At 44.2% G+C, this 24,230-nt stretch overlaps 1 protein-coding gene across 1 annotated transcript in view; it reads left to right on the forward strand.

Annotated features, from left to right (window-relative positions):
• LOC146854822 (adenosine deaminase 2-like) overlaps positions 1-24,230 on the forward strand; it is a 308,704-nt gene that overhangs the window by 231,075 nt on the left and 53,399 nt on the right. The window lies entirely within an intron of this gene.

A 24,230-nucleotide genomic window follows, 5' to 3' on the forward strand; every position in this document is an offset into this window, starting at 1 on the left:
CACAGCAGTTCTTCCTGGCATGGTAGAGTATACACAGGTCCAGAAGTGTAGTGAATAGTTGGTGTCTGCGGTCCGATACTCATGCCTAGACTTCCTTTGAAGGGGGGAAGCTTCTAGGAGTTTGCCTTTGAGGTCCTCGGGCATACTGCCTTCCCTGTACTGGCTCCAGACTATTTAGAGGGGGTATGTGTGGAGCAAGGGAATAGTCTATTCAAGTGTAAGTATGGCTGTGTCCAGCTCCTCCCTCCCACCCTGTAAGTGATGGTCCATCCAGGCACAGCCAAGCTCTCTATTGTTTGAGGCTGTCTAGGAGGAATACACAAGATCCAATTGTAAGCTACACCCAGTCATGTCACCTAGAGACAGCCTGCAGGCACTAAATGGCTAAGGCAGAAAAATACAAAATTCTAAAAGTTACTTCACCATGAGAGGATTTTCCATTACAATTCTAAAGACACCAAACATAAACTGGTTACCTGCTCCCATTTGGAAATAATCACTTAATAAGGTAACACCAATGTAGACTATTTAGTAGGCCTTTAAGTAGTGAATGACGAATTTAAGAGTTTTTCTTTACCAGGACATGTAAAACTAAAAGTACTTGTCAGACTTTTTAAATGCACTGCACCCTGCTCTCTGGACTGTTTAGGGCCTACCCTAGGGGAGACTTACATGTATTAAAAAGGAAGGTTTGAGCTTAGCAAAGGGTTTATTTTGCCAGGTCGACATGGCAGTTTAAAAACGGCACACACAAGCTGCAATGGCAGACCTGAAGCTAGTTTAAAGTGCTACTTTGGTGGGTGGCACAATCTGCGCTGGAGGCACACAAGTTACATTTAATTTACAGACCCTGGGCACAGGTATTTGCACTTTACCAGGGACTTACAAGTAAATAAAATATTCCAATTGGTTATAAGTCAATGTTACCATGTTTTCAAGAGAGGCACGGGCACCTTAGCACTGGTTTATTGTAGTAAAATGCGCAAAGTCCTTAAACAAGCAAGAAGGAAGTAAGCAAAACAGGAGGTCTGAAGGCAAAAAAAGTTAAGAAGAAAACCACACCGAGGATGCCATGTTTAACATTGGCTGTTCAGTGATAGATCACCTTTAGATGTCTACGAACATTATGAGTTTACTGGGGTTCTTGGTCAACGAGCCAAAGTTGCACCTAACTCCTTCACAGAGACTTCCTTTTATAGGAGCTGTCCTTGACACATTGCTGTTCAGGGCCTTTTCTCCACCGCAAAGAGTGCAGGACATTCAGGACATTATCCTGATGTTTCAGCCTCAGGTCTGGATCTCTGTGAGAGCAGCACTGAGGCTTCTTAGCCAGTTGGCCGCACAAACCCTCATTTCCACCTTAAAAGGTGGTATATGTGGGCTCTGTAATGAGATGCGAAGTTTTAGTGTTTCCAGAAAAAATGAAACTTGTTCGATGTCATCTAGGTTTCGATAGAGACTGATCAAGATTGGTCTTGGTGGCTTCCTCACCAGAGGCAGAATGCTATCCCTTCTCCAACCTAAAACTGATGGTGGTGACGGATGTGTTATTGCTGTGTTGTGGAGGTCATCTGGGGGAGGTGGGGATCAGAGGGCTCTGGTCTCAGGCAAAACCCAACTTCATATCAATTGGATTGAGCTGTGGCCCATTTGCCTTGCTCTGGAGGCCTCCATCGAGGGAAGGAAAGTCTGGTGCAGGTTCTCATGGACAGCACCACTGTCATGTGGCACTGGCAACAAGAATGTCAGAGTGGGGTCCCGGGTCCTGTGCCAGCCGCAGTTCCAGGCGGATCATGAATGGTGGTTGCTCCCTAAAGTGATGTAGGGCATCTTCCAACAGAGGGGAGGACCCTGGCTGGATGTTTTCGCCACTGTCAAAAATGTGCAGAGTCAAAGCTTCTGCACGTTCGAGTTCAGATGTTTTATTGTTTTGTCTTTGGCCCAGCTAGGCGTTCCATAGGCACTATTAAAGGTATTTGTTATATCTTTCGGCCCATTTGTATTTGCCTGACCAATCATCCTTGTTTATATCACCTGGTGAGATGCTGTTTATTAAACGTTTGACACATATGTTCCCTCCCAAACTGTTTATGATGTCAGAGTTGGATCTTAATTTGGTCCTGACGTTCCTCATGTGTACCCCCTTTCGTGCCAATGCACTTGCTGGTACCATCTTCTGATTCTCAAAACTGTCTTACTCATTGCGATCACCTTCTCTCATCGCATTAGTAAGCTTCAGGTTCTCTCAGTGCAGCTGCCCTACACCACCTTGTTACCCAACAAACAAGTGTTGTGGACCAGGGCAGCCTTTTGCCAAAAGTAGTGCCTCCTTTTCATGTTGGGCAATTCTTCACTCTCCCAACTTACATTGCTCTGCCTCACTAGCATCAAGCTGGACATGGCAGCCCAAGGAAACGCTGTTGCCTCATCCTGATTCAACACCCTGAGAATGTTGAAAAAGATTTTCAAGTGGCAACCAGACTGCACCAGGAAAATGGTCACCCAAGCCCTCATCACCAGCAGACTGGACTAAGGGATCACCAAATATGCAAGAATAGCTAACCAGCTCACAAGAAGACTTCAGACTGTCCACAACAAAGCAGTCAGGTTGTCCGCAACCTCCCATGTTGAGCCCACATCACACCTCACCTCATGGAACTTCAGTGGCTCCCAACACACTAGTGTGCACACTTCAAACTCCTTCCCACACCTCCAAAGAACTCCACATTACAGGTCCTGCACTTCCTGAACATCTCCAGTCATTTTTACCAACCGTCCAGACTCCTCTGCTATACCAGGCTTGCACTATCACACTTCCCACGCATACACAATGCAGTTTGTAGTGGTCACACCTTCTCACACCTAGCTCCTAAAGCCAGGAACAACCTCCCTCAACACATCAGAGCCTCCACCTTCCTTCTAGAATTCCGCAAGAAGCTGTAGACATGGCTCCTCGAGTAAGCCTGCTGGAGCATGCCCCATGCAGCTACCATATGCTTCTAGATACACTTGCAGGTGATTAGCGCACTATAAAAATACAGATAACGTAATAGAGACTCCATTAGCTAGACCCAAAAAAAGCCTTAAGCTTTTACATCTATCATACCAGAGGTCATAATGTTGATCATCATCGTTTTGTGGGGATCTCTGGGTGAAAGATAGTTAAGGAGGGATTAAAAAGGGCTTTTTCAAGGTGGGTAGGCCTCTGCATTGCGATCTCCTAAGCACTGGCCAAGAAGCAACCTCCAGAAGGACTAAGAGCCCATTCCTCCAGGGCTAATGCTGCGACCACTGTGATGGCATGTGGACTGCCTAATCTGAATATCTGTCAGACCGAACGTGGGCATCAAGACATACATTTACTAAGCACTACTTCCTTGCCAGCCAGGTCCAACAGGAAGGGAATTCTGCCCGTTGCATTCTACAGGACCACACCTTTGGGTCCTACAGGACTACACCATTCGGTCTCACAGACCTTCCACCTTCAGGAAGTATTGCTTTGTATCTATTGTAAACATGCGGAATCTGCGGTTAGAAGTACCCATCAGAAGAACATGCTACTTCCCTTCAGTAAAGCTCTGTACATCATGTGAGCATTTGAGTGATCATGAACATATACCTTTAGATAACATATGATTAGTTGCAAGAAACACCATCTATGTGCTTGCAATTGTCACTAACCACAACTACTATAATATATATCTCTGCCCTGAAGAAGTGGTTCCTCACTGTGGACTAGATTCTCTGTCCTTCACAGAATATAGCTAACACATTTAGCTATGTTCTGCGAAGGACAGAGAATCTAGTGAAGGACCTTTCCTTTGCGCCTCAAGAATATTCACCTATGATGCCTATCTGTGTAAAGGATCAGACATTTAAGGATACAATCATAAAACCTCAAAAACTGTACAAGTTCTCAATTTTCTGCAATTCACAAAGCAATTTTATAAGTAGTATCTTTACGACTGCGTAGTCTCCGCACTCATGGCGGAGACTCCGCCCGTAAATAGATAGAACGTTATGAAGATACTACTTGTAAAAATTGTTTGTGAATTGCAAAATATCGTAAACATACATAAAACTGTAAGTTTACCTTTGTGAATCAGGCACTGCAAGTTTAGGGAACACCATCCTCTTGTAAATGTAAGAATAAATGGTGGATTTATAACTCATTGAAGAGAAGATTTTTCTGAGAAATAATTTTGAATTGTTAAATATAATATATAGAATTATAGATAGGTAACAGTGAATTAACTGGATGTTTTTAACTGAGGGGTTCTGGGTGACATGAAATGGACAACAATAGCGAAGCTCGAGTCGTTGTCTAGGATGTGACTCAGAACCCTGAGATGAAAAACATCCAAGTAATTCACTTTTTACCCATCTATAATTTTATGTTATGTATGGCCCCCAAATCATCTGTCTCTGCTTTCAACTGCTATGCAGTGGCAGTGGAGTCATTGGGGATCCATACATAACATGGCCTCTGTTATGTATCTCTGTCTGATAGATAAAAATAATACAAATATACCTTACCTGTCATCCTTGATCAGCCCCCTTTAACATCCCTTGCTTCTCTCCCCTCATGCTGCTGTTCCTTCTGCTTTCATTCAAAGCAGACAAGTAGCACTGTGGTGACTGGCTCTCAGAGAGTCCTGTCAGTCTGGCTTCGAAGACCTAAATTATATGGCAACATTGGGTAAAGGGTTTGTTATCAACTGTTCATCATAGCAGTCAGGTATCAGTTTTGGAAACTCACCAACAATAAAGGCTCTCTATGAGAGCCATACATAACAAAATAATATATGTTTCGATATAATTCAGCTCAGGATATTTTAATTCTATATATGCACATATAGCAGTTTTGAGCTCCCTGCAATAAACAAAGTTTTATAATTTGCAAACCAGATGGGTCACTGATACAGTGGTTTGAAGCTGCGCAAGGCCCTAGATACGAGTTAACCCTTCTGAGATGTGACATCCGCTGAGAGGAAGAGTATTGTTTACCCACCACATCAGACCACAGAATCCACTCCATGGTGTACTACCAGCTCCACAGCATTGGTCTATTGGTGTTCCCATCAGCAAAGGGAGGTCTTTGAGTGCTTAATTCAGCACATACCAGAGGAACATAAAAATGTGCTGCATCTGTAGCTATTCACTAATACCTACTTTAAATCATCGTTATAGCTAGGGTTATCTATGAACCAAGCAGCTCCCTGCTTGCAAAAGAAAGCTATTTGATCATTTCTGAAATTAGGAAGACCTACTCCTTCCATGTTTTTCCCCAGCCTCAGTTTACTTGTCGAGATCCTCGCTTTTTTTCCTTGCTATAGGAAGTTACTATTAGCCTTATCTACCTTATTTATAAAGTTATGTGAGAGCATTATGGGCAACATACTAACAAGATAGTTTATGAGAGGTGCGGTCATCATTTTAATAGTTTCTACTCTCCCTCACCTCGATAAGAATTTAGGTGACCACCCTTCTAGAAGATCTGTGATTTTTTTTAAAGTGATTGTTTCGTTCACCTCTAGAGTGGCGATGAGGTCGTTTGCGAATTCTAGACCTAGATATTTTATTGCACCAGGTTGCCATGACAGTCCAGACTTGCCTAAAATCTCCTTGGAGCCACATAAATTGAGTAATTTTACTTCGGTCTTGTCCCTATTGTGTGTGTAATCTGAGACTTCTGCATATGATTGGATCGACTTCATGAGGGCCAGTATGGCTTTGGTTGCATCCTTGGACACGACTAGTATGTCGTCAGCGTATGCTGCCACCTTGAATGTATTCCTCCCGAAGTCTATGCCTTGGATGTCCTGGCTGGCCCGTAAATGTTGTAGGAGAGGTTCAATGGCCAATAGGAATAGTGAGGGGGATAAAGGGCAGCCTTGCCTGGTGCCCTGTTTTAACTGAAAAAATTCTGAAAGTGGTCCTCCGGCTCTCACCCTAGCCCTTGGTTCATGGTATAGTGCCATGATCATCTTGATCAAGTTCTCTCCTAGATTATATTTCCTAACTGACGCCTCTAGGAATGACAAGTCGACTTTATCAAACGCTTTTACTGCGTCAAGCGTTATTGTGACTGTCGGAGAGAGTTTATTATTTTTGCTTTTTCTATTGCGTGACAAAACATTCTGGTATTATCACTGGACAACCTGTTTTTTAGAAATCCTGTTTGAGATGAGTGGATGAGTTTAGCTATATATTTTTTAATTCTGGAAGATAAAATCATAGCATATAGCTTGCAGTCTAGGTTTATTAGTGAAATTGGTCTATAGTTTTTTGTTAACGATTCGTCCTTTCCCTCTTTTGGGATAACTGTGATTATGGCTTCCGATGGTGTGCCAGTTATTTGGCCCGTGGTTGTGAACTGGTGATATAAGAGTAGTAAAGGGTCATGTAGGTGCTCTTCGAAGGACTTATAAAAGGATGCATTATACCCGTCAGGCCCCAGGGCCTCACTAAAGGAATTCCACTCCAAGCAATTATGACAATGCAGACCAATAAACTGGAACACTCTAATTATATCATAATAAATACGAAAAAAGCATTAAAACGGCTATATACTCTCTCTACAACAAAAATGGGTGCCTCAAATCTACAGGCGATCTGGAACAACCCAGCGATAAAAATAAATAAAGAAACCATATTTTGGAAAGATTGGTCGCGCAAAGGGATCAATTTCCTTAAAGACCTATATAATAAGACTTTTCCTATTCCATTCTCCACACTTAAAAAAGAAAAGGGTTTAGCTGAGTTAGACTTCTATGATGTTCTGAAAGTGAAAGTCCAGATCTCAAAACTTAACGCTATTTTTAACCCCCCCTCACTACCCTCAAGACTCACCCAATTACTGAGCGCTGGTCACACAGTCTCAAGGATTTACTAATTACTGCTCCCCGAACCGTGCAAACAACAGTTGAATAATGTGGCAAAATGGGAGGCAGAACCAAACAGCAAAACAATTACACTGGACTAGAAGCAAATACATACAATGCCTTTCATACACAAAATCTCCCACACTCTCTCACAAACAAAATTTATGATCATAAACAGATCATATTGGACCCCAGCAAGACTATTTAAATTAAATCTAAACCCGTCCCCACAATGCTGGAATTGCAACGCACACATAGGTGACTTATCTCACATGCTCCTGCTATGCCCGATGCTACAAAAGTTTTGGAATCAAATTTTCAAATACATTGCACAGACACTCAACGTCTCCCTAGTTAAAGAACTATCTTATATATTGGCAGGCTTTTTGGACCCTATTCTGATGGAGGAGGATGACCGCTTTCTGCTTGACTTAGTGTTAACACTGGCGTGTAAAATAGTTCCGTGTAATTGGAAGAGCTTTGGGAAAATCACATTCAAGAAATGGCAAGAATGGTTAATTTTTTTAAGAGGAGCAGACAATATTGTCTTAAACACCTCTCCTTGGAAACCCAGACACAGGAAACTATGGAAGGCGCTTGACGCTAGTCCTAAGGTTTTTAAACCCCCCTGAGTTACTAGGCCCAGATGATCTTGCACCATATCACCTCACGGCCCTCACTGCTTATGGAGACCTCCTATTGGGATTAAATGAAGGCTCCTTTTTTAATTTTGTGTATACCGCTTCTAGTCTTAGCCCTTTGACGCCGAGCCCTAGCTTCTCTCTTCTTACCCTTTCTCCTTCTGTACCTCTTTCAGTCTCTGCTTTCCTATTCCTCATCTCTTTTTCTATGGGCATTGTACTTTTCATAACTCATCCCACGCTAGAATTAGGATTATCAGCAACTTCTAGGATAATATATTGTTCATGACTACCAGCTTCAATCAGTTTGTTCTTCATGGTCCATTACAGAGGAAAGCATAACTCAAGCGTATTGACCTGACATAGATCTACCAAAGACAATTAGTGTGTATGATGTCTCTTCTATGACTTGGTCACTAAGACCTACTGCAGTCCAAGGTTGTACACTAACTAACTCGTGCCCCTTTGCATTGATCCGATTGTAATGTACCGTCTGATCCATCTCTTGTAGGCTTCTAGTAATGGCGACATGATTGACTTGATGTATCTACAATACTTTGCCCTGTCTTTTATGTATTTTGTGTTGTAAAGAAAATCAATAAAGTTCCTTTGAACTAAAAAAACAAAAGAAAAAAAAAATCATCGTTATAGCTGATTGCACCCTTTTATTACTCATTATTGAGTATTTCAGGGATACGACCTGCGGTACAAAGACATATAACAAACAAGACACTTGAAGTGAAATACTGGTCTTTTGTGCATTGACAAAATACTGCCAGAAATTTAAAAATGCACTTAAAGTTGTGGGTGTCCTCCAGCAAAGATGTACATTTCACATAGGAGGAACACTATAGCTTATAACACAAGGCAGACAACAAACATGCATGTAAACAACCACCAATGATGTCACATCTTGACAACACCAAACTACATGCCTGCATGTATGCTTTTGAGGAAAAGGCAAAGGAGAATGTACTGTGCAGACTTCTGCAGCAAGCCACAATTCATTAATTACCCCTTGATACCACCACAATCAGGGAATGACTGAGATTCTTCACAGACACTATAAAAACAGAACCTCAGATTTGGGTTCTGCAAGCAGTTTCCAAAAGGACAGTAGACATTTCTCTACAAAGTCCCCAATCACAGACCCATAAAGTTAAACGTTCAAGTAGATCACATGGCTCTCTTGCTGAAAAAGGTGGAGTAACTCCTGCAAAATGGAACGATTAATGATGTACCAATATACGAGCCAGGCAAAAAAGTGTACTAGTCTTATTTTCTGAAATCTAAAAAATGGCACACTGAAGACGGCTCCTGGACCTGCATACAATTGATCATGATAGAAATACAAATTTAAGATGACCATTCAACAACATCTTAGCTTAGAGATGAGCAATTTCCTGGCAACAGTGGTTTAAAGAATATATACTTTCACATCTTAATGTATCTCAGCTATCGCAAATACCTTTAGTTGAAGCAGGTGGCAAACTAAGGCCCAGATTTACAAAGGTGTCATGCAACGCAGCACAGCACCCAAAGGTACTGCGCTGCGTTGTGTGACAGGGGGTGAGCAGGTGGACGCCATATTGTTGTGTGTCGATTTAGATACCTTATATAGGTTTCCCGATTTATGTCCTTATATAGGCACAATTCGCATTGCCCATATTTAGGCATAGAAATCCTACCCTTATTTAGGCATTATCCATGCTAACCAAATACAGGCATGGCCACCTACATTCGTTCATCTACCTCACAACGAGTTCTTGGAAAACCAGATTCTTAAGCCTTTAGGACTTCCCCTTGCTTGGACATTGATTTCTCCAAGAACTCATTAATTATGCATGAACATCTATTCCTTAGGGGTTCATTCATGACGTTCTTCTGCCCGACTTTTACGTCAATACTGGCATTTCTAAACACCTTCAATATATAAATATACCTTCACTTACCATGGCAAACCACAGTTCAGCTGTCTACTTGCAAGGTCGGAAGGAAGTCAAGTCCCCGCCTGATGCACTGACCAGACGCTGTCATCCTCCTCACAGAGAATCCAGCTCCAGTGTTTCTGACTCCCCTTGCGGGGTGTTAGAGATCGAGACTCGGAAAAAGATTCCAACCGCACTCATTCTAAGGTATGGAGCGGACTAGAACCTAGAGGGACTTTTGGCAAATCTTGGCAACTATAGCTAAACTAGACTATGGACAAACAGCACCTACTTCTTACCTCGTACTACACTTAGGTTAGGTACACTGGGGTAGAACTAGCTAGAAGCATCAGATGATAATTACATTTTAGCCTGTGTTATTAATGTATGTATTTCATGAATATCTGTCATAGCTGCAAACCATGCTATTGCAGTATTATTTTATCTTACTGCTAACGCTGTACATATTATACTTTGCATTCTGTCTTACGATTGTAGCAGTTCATATCTCCTGCACGAGAAAGCTGTTTGGTTTGTTCAACGTTGAAGGATACAGTGTTTCAAAATATTGTGTACCTTATCTTTGTTCCCTTTAAACTTGCTCTGCAATTTTCATTAAACAATGTCCCTAAACGAGGATAATAACACCGGAACCGGTGGAGCTGTACCCGACGATGTCGCAGCAGCTTTTGATTATACAGGTTTTGATGAAACCGATGAAAATGCGAAAATCATCGCTCCAAATTAAAGGAGAGCCATAACTCTAAAACATATAAAACATGGCCTAACACCAAGAGGTGGTAGAGCAGTTTTTATGATAGAGGCACATGAATCTCACCAGACAGAGGTATTCTATTCATGGATAGTATTCCCAGAATCAAATCCAGTAACTAAAACGTTTCACTTCTACAAAGAAGATGAACCACCTGAGGAATATATTCCTTTTGAGGATATTGAAATTCCACTCACATACCAGGAGCATGATCTCTGGTTTAAAGGCGCCCTAAAACATTACAATCACATTACAGGCTCGGTCCACTAGGTAGACCAGGAGCAACATGGCCGATTTTAGCCGGCTACACACCTCATCTGGACATTGAAGAAATGTCAAATGAAGAATTACTTGCTCAACTCAAGGAGTTAATCAAAATATATAGACAATTGGTTCAATATGTCTTGCGGACTTTCACAGTCCAAATAACAATAGCCATTCCAAGACAAACCTCTCACCAGGGGAATGCGCTAAAAATCACACCACAGACTTCATATGCAGTCATGGGTAAAATGCCCACAAAACGTGAACAAATTCCGTTCTGGATAGCACAAAAAATTACTCAAATTGAAGCGGTATTTCCTAATACCAGCCCTTATGAGAAACATAGGATTCTATCAATCTGTTTACCAATGGGGATAACACCACATCTGGAAGACTGCTCCACTTGGAGCACAGTCTTTGCTGCAATCTACACAAAAACACATGGTGTTCCGTCTATGGCGGTAATACCTGATGTCCTGAAACAAATTCAAAAGGAATACGCTGCAGAGCCTGCTCTGAATTTAGGTATGAAGTTACTGAAAAATTTCGACCAGGTCTCAACAATAATATTATCTAATATTAAAGAAGAAGCAGCACCAGTGGCAATCCGCCAGAAATTAAGGGAATTTGATGTAACAAAACAACCACAAGAACTAGCCAGAATAATTGAAAAATTCTATGAAGAATTAGGCCGAGACAGTTTGGGAGGGAAATCAGTTAAACCACAACTGTCTGAAAGTCCTGAACAGGCCTTTACTAAAAACAATCCTACCTCTTCTAAAAAGAAGTGGGAAAATAACAACATTCAAAAGAGAAAGAATCTCAATCCCGTTGTAGGTCTCCTCAAAAGGAGCCCTCTGAAAGGAGGTATAGCCTCAGGAATAGGGATAATTTGAGAAAACCTGACAGGTATCAAGATACTGATACACATTCCTCTCGTACCTTTCAGATATCGTCACAGACATCCAAAAGAAGAGGACGGTCAGATCAAAAAGAAGAACGCGTGATGTCCAAAGACGATCAACACGTTCAGAAAAACAAACCAAAACCTCAATTCTCCAAGAAGAAAGTAGCAGGTCTGGAGATCAGACATGCCGAGGATTCTGAGAACACAACTCAAAAACGGAGAATGGGCTCAGACAATGTTGGACAGCGCAGCAGAAGTATCAATAGTTCGCCAGAACCTGAAGGGACTTCTGGAGACAGTGGACCTGAATGAAGACATTCGAGTTGCAACTGCAGACACCAGGGTTAGTTCTCCACAAAGGTTATATGAAATAACACTCCGGATGAAGGGAGACATACCAAGAAAAGTGAAAGCACTCTTGTGGGAGCGACTTTCAAAGGGTTATAATATACTTCTAGCAGAACGGGACTGGCCACCAGAATTTGTCAGAGAGTGCCCACATGGCGAAGACATCATTAAGCCAGCCTTCTCTAACCATGTTCCAGTACATTTAAAATATACTTATGCCAGGAAATGGGCAGTGGCCCAAGCCCCAGCATTATACAAAAATCATGTAGGATGGGATGAGGACTCACCTCACCATAAGATCCAGTTAAAAAATCAACCAACTGCACAAAGGCAGTATCCAATTAAGCAAGAAGCTAAAAAATAGGTCAGGGGGATCTTAGATCAACTTGAATACCAAGGGGTGATTGAAACATGCTCCTCTTCAATGAACAATCCTTTGTTTCCTGTTTCCAAACCAGACAATACATATTGTCTAGTTTTGGATTACAGACACCCAAACTCTTGTTGTAAAACATTTGCATTGCAAAATGCACATAGTACAGCATTAATGCGTAAAAAGTATAAAACCACATTAGCTATTTCTAACGGTTTCTTTTGTCAAAACATAGCACCTGAAAGTAGGTATTTGACAGCGTTTTTAATAATGGTGACCTAGCATCAATTCTGTCGTCTCCCTCAGGGATTCAAGAATAGTCGAGGGTTATTCTCAGCAAGGGTAACATAGTTACTACAAATTTATGATAACAAGGCATTGTCATATGTCGATGATATCTATCTGACAGACGATGACCTGAACAGGCAATTGAACAGGGTGAATACCATTATACTTGGCTTCACCTCTGAAGGTTATAAATTCAATTTAAAAAATCAAGAATTGCCCATCTCAATGTTCTTTTCCTAGGATATGAACTATCAAGTGAAGGCAAAAGCCTGGCAGCCAACTTTTTAGAAAAGTGTGCGCTGCTCCAAACTCCAAAAACGATGAAAAAACTAACAGTTGATTCTAGGTTTCCTAAATTTTGAAAGAACATATATTCTAAACTACGCAGAAAGGGTTAAACCTATCTACGAATTAATCAAACCTGATTTTAAAATCACACATTGGACACAGGAACACACAGATATCCTGCGTTCACTTCAAGCTGACATGTTAGCAACAAAACACTTACAAACACACATAAACGTACGCAACTTAGTGATCCAAATCATTCCGGGTCAATGCGGATTCACTTAATTAACTTTTAACGAAGGTGAAAAAGTACCAATTGCATACAAATCACATTTGTATACGCAAGCAGAAATGAAATTGACATCGACAGAAAAAATTCTGACAGCGGTTCAAACCGTTGTAGCAAAAGAAAGAGCCCTAGCACAGAGGAAACGCATTATGGTCGTAAGCCCTGTACCAGCCTTAGAGGCAGTTACAAAAGCGAGTATTCCGAATGCAAAAGCTTTACATCCAAGATGGATACAGTGGGTTAATTCTGTTGCTGCAACTGATGTTGAATATATTTTTGATCCATATTTAAAAACACAAGCATTCCTGCAATACGGACACGAATTTCCTCTGCCTACTGAAATTCTCCCTCTTGACCAGTACGAATTTATAATTTATGCTGACGGATCTGCACAACCCGGTATGGGGGGTAAGCAAGCTTATAGTGCAGAATGCACGATCGTTAAAGGTCGTATGCTCGATGGCAAATTTAGAACAATGATCACAAAAACGCAATTTCTAGGAGATTGTACAGCTCAACGAGCTGAACTACAAGCATTTAAAATGGCACTTGAAAATAATGATCGCGAATTCCCCACACTCATAGTGTGTGATTCTTTTTATTGTGTTCAATCATACAATTAATATTTACAGAATTGGCTTCAAAATGGTTTCAAAGATGCAAAAGGTGGCACAATCAAGCATGAAACGCTTTGGGAACAAGTAGTTCAGTTGCGAAACGGACTACAAAACACTCACGTGATACACACGCTGAATCATCAACGTGATGGTGTTCACGTTGAAGGGAATTCATTGGCTGATGAAGCCGCGAAAGGGGCTGTGCAAACGGCTTCCGTAGCTGCAATCACTCGTTCAAAAATGAAAATAGACAGTGAAATAATACTGGCTGTCAATGCTTCAAGCAAAGGCAGCGGTACAGCATTACCTAAAGGTTTTCCACTCAAATACTCATATATAATTGATGCAAACAAATGTTCCGTTTGCTTGAATCCGTGGAGTGGGGGACGGGTAATACCAAACATGGAACATAGATTAGGACTAATCCTAGCAGCACATGAAGGGATCGCCTCTGCCCATGCAGATGTTTCCGTCACAGTATCGTTATCGTTATGGCCAGGCATTAGGAAACAGACCAGGAATTATGTTTTGGACTGCGAAATATGCCAGAAGATGAAAGTCTCTACTGTGAAACGTCCTGCGCAGATGCCTCTGTTAATTTCAGATAAACCATTAGCATGTGTTTACCTTGACCACTGCGGTCCCTTACAAAGGGATAGTAACTATAAATATATCATGGTCACAGTGGATTCGTGTTCAAGGTTCCTTTGATGTGGCCTCAGCGCTCGGCTGAGGCTCGAACTGTTATGAAAGATTTGCGAGTCTTTATCGGAACATACGCAATTGAAACACTACATTCTGACCAGGGTCCTGCGTTTAGCTCTCGAGCTTACAAAGAAGCCATGGCCAGTTTGGGTGTAGCATTGCGGTACTCTTCTCCATTCCATCCTGAGGGAAATTCTGTTGTGGAAAGAAATAAACGAGACATAAAGCAGTCTATAACAGCTATGGTATTAGGTTCGGGTGATAAGGGGTCAAACGCTCATTAAACAATTTGCCAAGAAGTTCTCTAGGGGGTGTCATTCCATATGAAGTCCTATTTGGAACTAGAATGTTGATTCCGGACCTTGACATGAAAGGCCCAGTGGTGGAAAATGAAATATTTGATATCAAAGATCGTTTGGCTGTTTTACAGGACTTAAATGAACTAAGATCGAAACAAAGCAACGTGTTCCTGAAGTCAACCACCACTGGGGAAAAACCAACCATCCCAGCAAGGCCTGTCTGGATCCCAAAGCTTGGTGATCTAGTCAGAGAAAAGATCGTGGACAAGAAGGAATTTGGGCCTTCTTACAGACAACCAGTACCTGTCCTAGCAATCCACGGATCGAGAACAGTACTACTGCCGCCCCTTGCTGGTAAAAAGGAGAAAAGATTTGTGTCCATCGACCTGATCAAACCACACTATGTGGCCGATACTAGGAATGAATAGAGGGGCATTACCTAATAGCAATTTGCGAATCGCTGTTAGGCAATGTGTAGGAATCTTAATTTATTTTGCGATTCCTTCATGCATAAGGAATTGCGATTCCAAATTAGTGATTCCTTAAAAACCGCTATTATAGGAATCACAATTCCTTATGTTGATGCATGTGTCCCATAGTTCCTAAATTGCCTTTAGATTCAACTGTATTTTTGAATTGACAATTTTTCCAAATGTGTAAAAGTCTTGCTAGTTAAGTTCCTTTAGTACATTTAAAAGTTTAAAAACCTACTTTAGTTAGGGGTAAAAGTGTTTAGAAAGTTTTTTTGTCCTTTTAAAAAGGGCCCAAGTATTAGTAAAATAATGGAAGATGCAGAGAATGTGGTTGTGAAACTCAAACTGAACTCTTACCTCCATCTTAGCTGGTATTTGCTAAGAACCCTCTGTAAACTTAAACAAGCATTTGCAATGCAATAGGTCTCGCATTTACGTGAGTTTAAGCTAATGGCATTGTAAATGACAATTCCCTTTTATTTATGTTTTAAAAAACAAAAATAAAAGGCATTGTTATTTGCAATGTCAATAGCTCAATCTCGCGTAAATGCGAGACCTATTTCACAGTGCAAATGATTGTTGTGGTAATGTTAGTGCTTGCGTTTTTGGGTAGCTGTGTTTTCGTCATTTGACATTCATGTGTATTTAGCATGCAATGCTTGTTTTGTTTTACCGTGGATTGTGGGAGCAAGCAAGCAAACATATTTTTGGGTCTCAGAAAGTGCACATTTCGTAGTACTCGCTGGCACTGAAGTGAACTACTTTGTTTGCAGATGTGCTCCGTATGAAAGCGCAGACTGTCATCACTGACAGTGAAGTTAGCCAGTGGTTGAAGAGGGCCAACCCATTGCTTTATGCTGTAGGCTGTAGTGGGCACAAGAAACATGTGACTGACAATAAAAGACCAATCGATGATGAGGGCTGACTAAAAGCAGCTATAGGCAAGTATATTATATATATAATTGTTTTAAAATCAAAAGGTCTTGGTAAATCCCAGACCTGATAAACACTGACAAAGCCAATAGGTCTTTCCTACAGGAGAGCTATTGACTTTGTCAATTTCTTTTAGCCATGTTGTACAGCAGTGTGGCTGGTGTGCAGCATGGCAAAATGTTAGAAGAAAAGAAAAGTGCCATGACTTGGCCAGCACTGACCGTGAGGGGCAGATATCTGTTTTCATAGTATGGGATTATTCGCTGCCTATACAAAAGAATATATATATATTTTACGTCCAAGCTGAAGTTTACTGTGTTGGTGCTGCATAAAGACAATGCCAAAGTGGCCATGCAGAGCAGGGACAGCAGTGCCATCTTCAACATTGTAGCGTATTGAAAACCGACTTTTGGGGACTTTTCCTCTGGCGGGATAGGGGGAGGCAAGCAATGAAGCAGTGGGGTTGGGTGGTGGACTATGCAAGTGACAGCGAGGTAGGGGCAGAGGAGGACCGAACAAACCACAACGCAGGAGGAGGTTGGGCAGCAGGCTGAGAAGCAATGCGAGTGTAGAAAGGGACGGCTTCCTTGGATTTCATAACCGAGGAGCTGCAAAAACAGGCTTCCACAGAAACTTATTTCTTGTGCCACAACCAATGGTATTTGTAGCCATGTCCAGAGGCCCCACCGCAGCCACTGAACTGACATTTTGGTAACATTACAGTCATGTGTGCTTGGCGTGGGAATGCCCGTGCATGGTGAATTATCGTGTTCCTTTGCCGCAAGTGCAGACTGATTGTGAATCTGGCTAATCTAATGTATGTGCAGAGGCCGAGACCTGTCCTCCCAGGCACAGAGTCCTGGAGTTGTGCACATAGTGTGCCCACATAGTGGACAGATGACTATTTACCCTGTCCTGGAGCACAACAAAACCCCTGGACCTCTAGGTCAAAGCCCACTGAGCTGCATTCTTCCGTTTCGTAAGGAGGTTATGCACACTAAAGATGCGGACTGCGCTCGACTGCCAACCCTTCATCATGAAAACACGCAGGTAACACAGGCACCAGCCTACTGTTGGAACACAGAACTGTGTTGCATAAACTCAAACACAAGGCCTGGACACCGACTGCCCACAAACACAACAAGAGTAAATATCAAAGTGACTGACTGAACATTAAACCCGTGGGGAAAGTTATCTGCACCCGATCATAATTCATGGCTTTGTTAGAGACTGCTGATATAGAGGAAATACGCATTCAATTGAGTAGAGGAGGCATGGAACGTCCACGGGGGGGGGGGGGTGGAAATCGCAATCAGGGGTAACACTGTATTTCCAAAAAGGACTGTGTAAGTATTTAGTTCTGCTTTGTGGCAGAAAGTGCATTCTTTCGTAAAAGATACAAGCATTGGGCTGGACGTTGTAGTTATTGTGCCTGTTTATCGAGGACTGCTGAGCTCTTGATACCCGAGTAGCCTTTGACTGCTTCCCCCACCCTACCATGAGAGTCAGGCTGCAAAGGGCTTGTGTGTCCTTGGCCCAGTTTGCAGAGCCAGAGTAGGACGGGCCCCGGGTCAAGAGTGGAAAACTGCTCCAACCACCACAGATAGGGGGGGGCCTGTTGCTACTTTCAGCCCGCCAAGCCCCACCTTTCACCCAAACCTCCTCAATGGGGTCTGACAGTGGCCGTCATTTCCGGCGTCCCCTCGCGAGCCCTTAACACGCAGAGAGGATTGATCTGACCGGGATTCCATTAGCGTGTGCACGTGGAGGAGGGGCGCGTTCCAGCTTTAAAGCGCTCAGTGCATGCACTTGGCGTCCAAACCTCACCCTTGCAATGAAAGAGTAAACTGGAAGTAATATGTTAAAAGGGCAGGATCCCTGCGAAAGGGAAGGGCTTCGTGTCATGCACTGGAGTTCTTGGCAAATCACAGTGTAGCGTGGCATTCCCACAAAGCATGAGCGAGCCAAAGGGGTAAAAATAAACACTTGCACATTAATGTATATCCACAAATCCTTTTTGGGGAGCCTGGGAAACCAACTCTAGCAACTTGAGGGCGTGTTTTATCGGCGCTGGTTACTAGGGAGAGACAAATATTTTCAACTGCACGATTATTAAAAAGTCCAATTATTGCATGAAATATTTCACGCATTTAATAGAGGATAGGGAATAAAATCAACATGGAACAGTCCTTACAGCAAACACCGATCCCAAACGCATCACGTAATCCCTATTCTGACGGTTTTCACCCCAGAATCAAGACACAAGCATTCATAACTGTTCAAGGGGTAACGAGAAGGGGCGGATTCCTGAAATTCTTACACTTGAATGCGACCACAGGAACGTGAAACTTAAAACTACAATAAAACCTACAGCTGTTGGGAGTGACACAAGCCAAGAGCATGCTTCCTGCCCGCACTTAACTCAGCAGGCCAAGAGGAAAGACTCAAATACTGCAGAGGAAGATCGGAAAAAAAACAAGCATTGGCCGCGCGGCCGTAACAGGAACACCGCGCGGCCGCGAAATAAAACAAATAAAAAATAAGCATTGACCGCGCGAGCAGCCACGAGATGCGATGGGGGGGGGGCGGGAGTGGGGGGGGGGAGAAGCGGGAGTTCTGTGCAACTGGTGTGAAATAGCAGCAGGGAAGGGGGCGGAGAGGAGGCTATGAGGGAGAGCTACGTAAAGCCATATGGCTGCTTTGCGCGCGTGCACGCCTCGTGCACTGTAGCTCTATGCCAGCGGTAGCACTTTGAAAAATCCATTACAAAATGTCTCTCCGAGCCAGCGCAAGCGCTGGGCTCAGCGAGACCTAAAAATCATAACTGGTTCCAATCCTACCAAGATTAAGCTCCAGCCCCCTCCCTCTCTCTTTCTCAGAAACAGATAATTTATAATTGTCACTGCTGAGTTAACTAGCTTGTTCGATTATATATTTCCTTTTATATGCCATGCATGGTGCAAACTTCTCCTCTCTTGCCCCCATCTCTCTGAGCCGTTCAACCTGCTCACTCATAGAAAACAGGACCGGCATGGGTATGGCCGATTTGCACTGCCAAAGGCTGCCACCATACCACCCCTTTTTGTTTTCATATACACCACTGCGTTTGGGCACCTTACAACATTTTTCCTCCCCCTCCCCCACTCGCGATCGGTAGTTGGGCTTCCTCTCCCTCTCTGGCTCCCTACTACCCAACCCCACTATTCAACTACCCCTCGCTCAGTGGAACGACCAACATCCTCAATATTGCCAACGTTGCCAGCTTGGCTCAACTCCCGGACGGCCATGCCGCCTGAAGGGGCTCCTCCGATACAAAAAGTGTGAAAGCTTAGACCCACAGAGAACAGCCCTACCCCCACAGAACAGCACCTCCCTTGCACAGCCCCCCAGTCTTCCTGGACCTCCTCAACCCCAGCCTCTCCTGCCATAAGCTCCTCCCCCTCCTCCCCACCATCCCTTCCACACGCAGGTAAGTGTCCCCCTCCCCAGCAGCTTCCCAACCCACCCCTTGCCCAGACTCATCCTCCCCATTCCCTATCTTCCTCCCCATCCCTGTATCGATCCTACCTTCACCCATACCCATGTTTGTCCTCACCACCTCCTTACCTGCGCAGCTCTCGTTTCTCTACCCTCCCTCCTACCCTGCCCTTCTTCCACAAACAAATTCCTCCTCTCCCCCACACAGACCCCAGCTACTAATTCCCTTTATCAATCTTCTGGTCGTAGATAACAGCGACTACCCCCTCTCCCTCCCACCTGCTACGCCTCATCTCATGGAATATCAACGGCCTCACTCACTATATCAAATGTAAGAAAGTGCTCTCCTACAAGAGCAGATGTTGCTCTCCTACAAGAGACACATCTAGATGCTTTGGAATCTACCAAACTTCGTTGTGAGTAGGTTGGCAAGGTTATTCATAGTGGCATGACGACACAGACTTTCGCCTGGAATAGCCAACAACGGAAATGCAGAGTGGATATATTTTGTGCAAATCTCTGCCTGTGACAACTGTCAAAACATGGGTTGACCCAGGCGGCAGATATGTCTTCGCCAAGCTAAGTTGGGTGACAGGTCCTTATGTGTTGGTTCAGTGTATGCCCCAACGGGCGCAAAACGCTCCTTTCTCCTCCACCTGAACCGCTTGCTGGTGGAAATTGGGGCATCTAGTTACATTATCAGTGCAGACTGAAATCTTGTCCGTGATGCAGTCCTGGATAGGATGGGCCTCCTGGACAGGGCTAGCGAGGGTGACAGAACACTACTGGGAGACATAGCATCTGACCATGGTCTAGTGGATTACTGGCAACTTTGCCACCCCACAGACAAGGAATATACTTTTCTCTCATCAGTCCACGGCACTCCGTCTAGGATAGACTATTTTCTTATATGTAGTTGGACTCTCAAGTGATTCCCCCAAGTACTGGAAGCCGCCCTCTCTGACCACTCCCCAGTTCTACTTGCTCTTGACGTGGGTCTAGCCTCCCCAGGCCATAAACAGTGGCAGATGAACATCCAGAAATATCGTTTGCCTCAAGGCAAGGCCCACTTGCGGGCATTTGCCTCATTCTATAAGACACTCTACACCCCAAAAGCCCCAGCAACCAAAGACCAAATATATACCTACCTTGTGAGTATTGAACTACCACGCCTCATAGATGGAGGCAGAGAGTTACTGGAGGGAGACATTAGTAAATAAGAAATTGCGACAGCCATTGCCAACCTACCCTACCACAAATCTCCGGGGAAAGACGGCTTCCCTGCAGAATATTATAAATGGTCGGGGGAAGAGGCAATAGTTACCCTACACGCTGCCCTATATGAGGCTGAATGGACTGCACCCCCGGCCCTATCTCTAATAGGGCGATGCTCGTGGTAATCCCCAAACCGGGCAGAGACCCACCATCTTGCGGCAGCTACTGCCCCATCTCCCTCATAAATGGCGACGTTAAGATTTTGCCCAGCATACTGGTGGCAAGGCTGCGCAAGGTCATCCCAACCCTTATTCATCACACACAGGTCGGCTTTGTCCTGGGCTGCTCTTATAGAAATCATCTCCGTACGCTGTCTCACACTTTGTGGGCTGCAAGAGACCTGCCAGAAGGAGTGGCCCTCTCCCTGGATGCAGAAAAGGTGTTCGATCTCATCGACTGGGGCTACCTCTTCGCTACTATGAAACGCTATGAACTAGGTGATCAGTTTATTTCCAAGTTTTGCCTGCTCTATGATAACCCCATAGCCCAGGTCAATTGCTAAGGATTTATATCAGATGCCTTTCAGATCCGAAGAGGTACCCGTCAAGGTTGCTCCCTTTCCCCCCTCTTATTCCTATTGGCCATGGAACCCCTCGCCTCCCTCATTGGTCATTCACCGCATATACAGGGCATACCAATTGTAGGAGGCATGTCCAAACTATATCTCTACACCGACGATATCCTCCCCACCCGCATTCCCTACACGCCTTGCTTAAGATTATCGATGTGTTCGCAACCCTGTCCGGGTATAAGGTGAATTGGGATAAAAGCGAGGCGCTCCTACTCTCCTCAGGTACTGCAAAGGCATTGATCCCTTCCGCTGGAAACCAACACGACTAGAGTATCTTGGAATCCTGGATAACCTGATACCCCTCATGACACAAATGTAAACAGATTTCGCTGAATGGTCCCTCTTGGGATTTTCCATGTGAGTCAGAGTGCAGGCCGTAAAAATGGTCACACTACCCCGCTCCACATACACTCTGGGAGTGCTGTCGATTGTGGTGCCTTTGGCTACTCTGCAGCTCATAGACGCCGGGATATGAGCCTTTGTTTGGGGCTCCACCTGCTTCTGTCTAGCCACAGCCAAACTTATAGCCTGCCGCTACCACTGTGGGTTGGGTATACCATCTCCCTGGTACGCCGGATCCCCCACAGTGGGTCGCAACGGAACACTCACTCCTTGGCGTTGATGAAGGCCACAACTTTTATTTATGGTGACCACACCCCTCGACTGTCCCCCACACACCCAGTGATGCAGGCTACCTATAAGGCATGGCACTGCGCACATCGCCTCCTGAAGATTGCACTCCGAAGAACCACTTTGGGGCAATGATAGTATTTGAATAAACAGACATGCACTCCACTGGCCTATTTGGAGAGCAAGAGGAATTTGGACACTGGATCAGATCCTACTAATTGGTGAGTTAAAGCCCTTTGCCCTGCTTAGGGAGGAATTCGGTCTCCCCCCGCAACAAGCATGGCAACTACAACACTGCCTTGGATGCTGTCTTGGCCCCCACCCTTGGATACTGGAACCCTCACTGATGTTGGAATATCTTCTAGTATGGTGACGACATAAGGGAGTGATGTCTGGACTATACAGTGTCCTGACCCACATTTATACTCACAACCTCTCCTCAGTGGTCTTCACGAGAAATCGCAAACACGCCTACATATCACCATTGAGGATGAGGACTGGACGGATACCCTAGAAGCCCTTGACAAAGGTACCCGGGAACCTTCATTGAAATTCTGACGGTTTAAAACCATACATGACTGGTACTGGACACCTCTGAAGCTACAATGAGTTAGGATACTCCCGCACTCCAAGTGTTGGAGGTGCCCAGGAGTGAATCTGCATCTTATGGCAATGGAGATCGCCCGCCCCCCCTTCTTACAGGAGGACTGGATGGTGGCAATGGTCAAACGGCGTCCCACGAACGCGTTATATACGGCCTGCAGGACCAGGAGGTGGTGTTCCAGCAAACATGGACCCCCTTCCTATGAGAGTTGAGGCCCAAAGTGAGGTGGATATACTCATGTTAGAAGATAGTGTTTGCAACACATGCTGTCTTGAGATCGAGAGAAGCCGGTCCATACGTCAGAACTGGTGTGCTCCCTTTCTCGCTGAGGAGAGTCAAAATGTGCGGGAGAATGTCAGGCAATGGTACAGGTGACAAGTCTACAGAGCCAGATGCACAGTGAAGGTAGGAGCACTGCCTGAGGCGAGGTTAGTCTGAATTTGCCACATTGATTGCGTCGCACATAAGAATGTAACACTTAAAGAGCAAAAATCACCAGTAAACAGGCCCAAGGTCGTCAGAAGGAAGGAGCACAGTGCTGCAGTGGGTGATTATGAGAAGCGGAGCTGCTCACAGTGGTACATGTTTGTTAGGAATGCAGATAGCCTGAAGTGCACACGGAGTCAGCAATGGAACTTGCAGGCTTCCCAGGTAAGGCTGCCAAGATCTACATAAGGCGCACTCTATTGCGAACATCCTCTGCGCTGGCGAATTACAACTTTAGCCCCAACACGTACATTGAAAGGGTAATGCAGCTTTCCTTTCCCTGAAATAGTGATTAAGGCAGAGCTAGGAATGAAGTGTGTGGCAGAATATGGATTTGTGTAAGTTTTAACAATGCAAACCTTTGTCAGCAGTACATTTCATTAGGACTGGGCGGCACATGGATCGCCAAAGAATTTCATGCCCACTCCTAATTAATGCGACTTGAGTAGAAGCCCTGAGGGATACAGGTGCCAGTGTCACTGTGTTAAAAGAAACATTGGTTTCTTCAGGACAATATTTGGCTGGAAAAACCTATCCAGTCACCAACGCTAATAATGTCACTACAGTCCACCCCACGGCTGTGGTGTCATTCGAATATAGAGGGTTTACTGGCCTGAAACAGGTAGTAGTCTCTTTCAAGATCCCAGTTGAATGTCTGCTGGGAAACGATCTGGAGTCTTCAGCATGGGCAGAGGTAGAACCGAAAACCCATGCAACCATGCAGGGTGAAAAAGAAGTGTTGGAGTCTGGAATAATGGCCCAACTTTCCAAGGGGAAATGTAAGAAGACTGGGAAACCAGCTTCTGTACACCAAAAAGCCCAAGACTCCTTTCTTCAGGTAAAAGACTTGTCAATCCCAGAGGGAACTGAGCCTTTGGAACTTGAACCTTACAAGCTTGAGCTCCTGGGCCCAGGGGAACCCTCTACGGGACAGCTGTGCCTTGGACAGAGGACCTGTCCAATTCTTGAAAGCCTGCATCATCAAACCTCTACACAGGCAAATGGAGATGTCAGTGGCTCCCAGAGAACCTATTGGGAGGAGGGACTCCTTTACACAGAGGCCAGAGACCCCAAACCTGTTAGCACTAGGATAGTGATTGTGCCTCACCTGTTCAGAGAATTTCTCCTCACACTGGCCCATGACATCTGCATACCAGAAACACATGTGGAATGTGTGT

This window comes from Triturus cristatus, chromosome 4_1 (genome assembly GCF_964204655.1).
Source record: "Triturus cristatus chromosome 4_1, aTriCri1.1, whole genome shotgun sequence".
In the NCBI taxonomy this organism is placed as follows: domain Eukaryota; kingdom Metazoa; phylum Chordata; class Amphibia; order Caudata; family Salamandridae; genus Triturus; species Triturus cristatus.